Consider the following 6,000-nt stretch of genomic DNA (forward strand, 5'->3'; position numbering starts at 1 on the left):
TAGAGAGATTTAAAAAAAGTATCCGCTATGCACTACCAAACTACAGAGCAGCTTTTCCATCTCAGAATGTAAGATTGTTTTACTTATCCTCCACAATTTTGTTTTACCTTATGTAGCAATTTAGTTTGCGAGAAAAGTATATTCTTATTTGATGTTTTTAATTTCTCTATCTCTCGTAGTTTCTGTAATAACGTGAATGAATGTTTTTCCCATATTGTAATATTTTCTTATACCATGAATGGCGAAGGACCTCTACGGTGTTTTTGATAGTGGTACATGCTAATGCTTAGTTCCTAGTAGTGTGAGCAATACTGATCAACACTTCTTATGTCCATGGAAACCAATGTGAAGAACAGTAAAGTATAACACAAAGTGTACATTACATAAAGGACCGCATTGATAGTACTGCTTTACCAGTAGCATGACATGTTCAACCCTAATCTTCACAACACACTTCACACACTCACAAAAAAACAGTTATTCCTCATTCAAATGTTGGTGTGTGTTTTGAATAGTCAAAGCAGCACAGGATGAAACGATGAGATCATATTCAAACAGATATTTTCTCAAACCTCTGTAACACAGGGGCATGTGTGCAGTCAAGCATTCTTGCTACACCTACAGCATTTTCAATCTACGAAGCCAATACAAATATTGTTTTAGTAAATGAGAGAAGTTGAACATAGCCTGGAGGAAGCTAAGGTAACTTCCTATTATAAATATTGTCTCACATCTTTGGCACAAGGCCAGTCTGCAGGTTCTGGCAGTCTGGGTAATGTCCACACATAGGCTGGTGATGAAAGGAAAATGGAAGATGAAGGTACACAGGCATTATGTTTGGATTATGTGATGATATAAAACAGTTCCCAGCAGAGTTTTGTATAATTTATGGCTAATTGTCGAGTTGCTATGGCCCATTCACACCAGATACAGCTTCGAAATTCATCTGTGTGTTTTCACCAATTACATAGACAGAGATACTTGGTGACGTATGATAAATTGCGAGCCCTTGGTAACCTAGTTTGAAATCCACTGTAGCTCGCAAGCTAACAGCTAATATGCTAGTAAGCCAGGAATGCGCTAGTTTCAGTACATTTCTCTTCACTGGGTTTTTACTCCAAATAGTCTTTTGTTCTCTAGACTCACAATTTTACTGCAATACACATTTCTGAGCTAGCCAGCTTAACAATTAGGCATAATAGATCAGTTGCACAGAATTTCACTTTGCTTCGAGAATTATTTGTATACTCCTCTTTTGTTACGCAGTTAATACTCAAACAGAGGAGGTTATATTAAAGCAGTTGGTGCGATATCTCAATGTTGGACTATCTAGCTCTCTAGAGGTCACCACTGACAACACGTGTCAAGAGTTCAGCTAAATTGAGATTTTGAAGTAAAGTATGCACAGCTTTACTTAATCCACTGGATTGTTTTGTTTTGCAAGCAAGCACTAATAGACTAAAGACAATATGAGAAGGATTTGGATACTAACCAATCTGTATCTTTGTGAATGAATGAAAACTGTGAGGATGATCTGCAGGTCAAAAGCAGACAGGGCCTAAACCCAATTTGTGTTTGTGTGGTTGTGTGTGAATCTGACATACAGAGATTAAAGACAGGAAACAGACTGCCGTTGCAACTGTTTCCACATCTGTAAACATATAAAGCCTAAACTAGATATTGTGCTGTTTGCTGTGCTAAAATGTACCCAGACACACTTGAACCTGGCATCGAACTCTGTCCGCCATCTCGTGTGGCCGAGCTGCGTCAGAGTTGGCACACATGTTGATGTCAAGCAATATGTCATGTTTTTCATTTGAGAAACTGTGACAGAGCCAGAAACGGTGGTTACTAAGGCAACAAGGGGGGCAAATATGACAGGTACAGATACACAAACACAAAAACACACACATATGAGCACACAGAAATAAAAGGGATTGGAAATACATGCACTGTCAAAGCACACATGTATACATTTACATAAAGATGCTGAACCCACATTGACCTGTGTCTCAAATTATATTATTCAGTTTATTTCCCCTGAGAACATGAAGGGCAGCTGACTAGTGATGTTGGACACAAGGTAAGAAGGGGGAGAGGAAGGCAGGAGATGAATGGGGGAGGGCCGAGAGGAAGCGAAGTGTCCTTGTTAATGTGACACAGTCACATTTAAGTGATTGAATTTCCTCTTTGTGAGTGTGTGTGTGTGTGTTTCTGTATGAGTGTATAGCCAAGAGTCAATTGCCCAATTGCTTGACAGCCAACATGACTCGAGTTACACAACACACAACTGATACATTTCCTCCTCAAATGAAACTCAGGGCTCGGGGTGTTGTCACAATCTGTCACAGTACCACACAACTGAATCATATTATTTCCTGTGTGAAGTAATATTTCACAAGCTCTCTCTTCCTTCCTGCATTCTTCCTTCTCCCATGCAGTAAGAATATGCAACTGATAATGGAGTAAGATTCTTATCTAACCTTTTTAACGTAAACCTGATAGACCTTTATGGAAGAACCAAACAACCATTGCATGCTTTGCTTAGTGGAGTAAATATCCTGTCTCTTTTCATCAAAATGGCTTTTATGATTGACTATTTCTGCCATTTAACTTATTTTTGTAACTTACCAACACTCTCTACAAATTAAGTTCCTATACAACCAGAATATTGTCTTAAACAGGTTGTAATTGTTATAAATTAAAACACAACTTGGTGTAGTAAAAGATCATGGTTTGGTATAAAACAAGTGTGTTTTTAATTGTATTAGAGTTACTATGTAATATTTAAATATGTCAACATAGACTTTTGGTTTTCGGAGAGAGACTAGAACGGCAGTCTTTTCCATTCTAAGAGAATAGCAATTGTCACATATGAATATTAGCATGCTAGCAGATAAACTGGTAATGGAGGAGTTTCTTGTCATTTAACAACTGATTCCAGTAGCAAAACTGGTTAGGAAACAGGAAGAGACCATTAGTGTTTAAACACCTGAGCTTAACCCATTAAAACCAATCTCAATGGATTTCTTTACTAAATTACATGGAAACAATGCCTTAAGAAGCAAACACACATTGTTGTATAATATATATATATAAAAGAAGGAAAATCTGCTAACAATAGCCTTCTTACAGCAGTAACCTGCCAGCTGCTGTCCACAGACACAGTGTGGGTGAACATGGGGGAGGAAGCAAACTCAGGCCAACCAAGGTCAGAACACAAACAGCTAGTTTAGCGAGCTTGAAAACCATTTCTAGCCATATTTTGTCAAAATGGCACTTATTTTATTGTACTGATGCATTGAGATGTTTTTATGGAGGTTTTGGAATTGGTTCTTTTTGCCAGATATCCTAAAACATATACAAAAATATGAACACACCTTTTGTTTGTAATTTTGAAAGACAGAGAGGTGGTTGTATTTCTGTTTTATGTCCGAGTTTGTTGAAACTGATGCATTGGATACAGCTTTTCCAAAGAAAGCCCACACTAAAAGTTACACTTACACACGTCACATTCATCACAAACACACCCTATCCAAATAGATAATATTTTAGTATCTCTATCTGTGTGGGCAGTGTTTCTATAAAATGCATTGTGCAACGTTAAATCAGACAGGGCGATTGGAGAATTGGTCTTGGAGCTGGAAACATATTTGTTTGAATAAATGAAACGATTAAAATACTCTGGAGAAGACGGAGGCGATGGCTGGGCAGTCATGACTCCAATCCAAGCATTCTATTTTCATTTTACATCTCCACACATACCGCCTTCTTCAGGATAACAAATAAACACACAGATCACCTAAGGAGACAAGTAACAAAACTGCTACACACATCTTAAATCCTTTAAAACATGTATTTTACTTCAGTGGTATTAATTGGAAGATATCACATCTTCATACTGTTTATAATAAAGCATTGCTATATCTTTAGGTCAAAATTGTTGTCTGGTAAATATGTGTTGCATTCTCCTGCAGACTTATTGCTTTATTTTTCACGTGAACTTATTGGTGACAATGGTTAATGTAAAAGTATTGCATACTGGGCTTATAGGATGTTGAACAAATAGATTGATAAATAATAATTGATGTGGAAGAGCATACTGTACATACCCAGTAAACACCTTATATACAGTCTATGTCCTGACTACATAAAGGCCAAATATCTTTCTGCTGTCACAGGTTACAACATTGTGACATTGTCTAAAAATCCTATTCTCCTTCTGTTAAAATCTAATTGTACACTGTGTTTCAGACTTACAATCCGATGACTGAATATCATATTTCCAATGTGAGGATCAGGTCACATTGGCCAACCTCTTAGCTAATCTCATTGTTTTGTGTCTGATATGACATGATCTTTTGCCCTTTTTAAGCTCAAAGCATTATCAGCATTGACTTTTCCTTAGATGCCCGTTGTCTGTTTGTGCTGCAAGCAATACTGCCCATGCCCTTTCTGTCTATAAATAGTCAACCAGTAAAGAGCAACTTTTGGATGATATTTACAGAAGAGTTTGGCTGTTAGATAGAGGAGGTTACATAATATTGTGGGTGGCCCGATTCTGGGAACTAAAGATAGTTGGAGGAATTTCTTTTTTAAGGAGCACTGTATTCTTCATATCAGATATGTCCTACTAACCAACTCCCATTCTAGCTGCAGGGGAAATTAGTCTTTCCCACAAATGCTTCCCATGAATGCTGCCATAAGGCTGTCACGTATTCGCCTCTGCATTGGGCTTTAATGGCATTGAAACTTGTGGTTGCCAGGAAACACTTGATAATATTTTGGGCCGCAATTGTGTGTCATGCTGGGAATATGACCCATCTCCTTTGCGCTTGAATCTCTCCTTGTATTGTGGGCATTTCTTTAATATTTCATTTGGTTTTTAAATCGTAAAACTATCCAACCCCCAGGAGGAACATAACACCGGAAAGTACTGGAACTTACAGTCCAACTTACTCCTACTTACTCCAACAGTGGCAGCCAAGTGTTTTTCTCACTGAGGGAGTTTTGCTGTAACCCATCGTGTGCTAACTGTTCTCTGCAACTGTGCAATGCAAAGACCACTATTTCCTTGTACACTCCCCCTGGGATATATAAAAGAAAATGGGCATGGAAGACACAGTAATGTAGCAATACATTAAAATAACACTGAGTATACAATATAAGTGTGAGGGCTGAATGGAATTGAGAAAAAGGGGGGTTTAAATGCTCATTGGAGCCTAGATTTGGCTATAACTGCACCCATGTTTGGGAGGCTTCTAAAAGTAAATCCCCATCCTATACTTTAATACACTGAATTATTTCCATTTTCAAAAAACAGCAAGCTTGCTTTCGGATTAAGTGTCTTGATGAATAAGACTACAAGCTAAAGCTCAAACAAATGGCCAAAATGTAGGATCCACCTCCTATTTAAAAAACAAAACTGAACAGATTGTTACCTATTTTTGCAAAATACAAATGTTGCAACATTTTGCATATTGTATTCTCAAGAAGAAAATTGGAATATGTGTCATTGTCTACTCATTAAATGCATACAGTTTATTATTTTTTTAAAATAAAGTTTTAGCAAACAAATGTGTTAGGTTAAGGCAACAAAACTACTTGGAAATGTATGTGGCTTGGATTAATATAACTACAGAAAGGGCTAAGTTATGTGACAAAATAAATCAATGTTTGGGTTAAAATAGCTACAGTAGTGACATTACTTAAAAAGGAAAGTCTCGTCACAAAAAAACCTATTCTGGTTCACACAGGACACAAATTGTATCTTGGGTAATAGCCTGGTATTATTGGACCCTCCCTATTCCACCCCAACATCCTCTCTAAACAGGCTTTATCGCTTTTAATAATGAATGGTTCACAGTCAAATTAATTTGTTTGGGATTAAATAAAATGACTGTTTGTACTTGTATCCTTACTTGAATGAACAGGTTAATTACGTATGTGTTAATCATGGTCAGGAGTAAGAAAAGGACCATTAGACAGGTGATCTTAACC

This window comes from Gymnodraco acuticeps, unplaced genomic scaffold (genome assembly GCF_902827175.1).
Source record: "Gymnodraco acuticeps unplaced genomic scaffold, fGymAcu1.1, whole genome shotgun sequence".
Lineage (NCBI taxonomy): Eukaryota > Metazoa > Chordata > Actinopteri > Perciformes > Bathydraconidae > Gymnodraco > Gymnodraco acuticeps.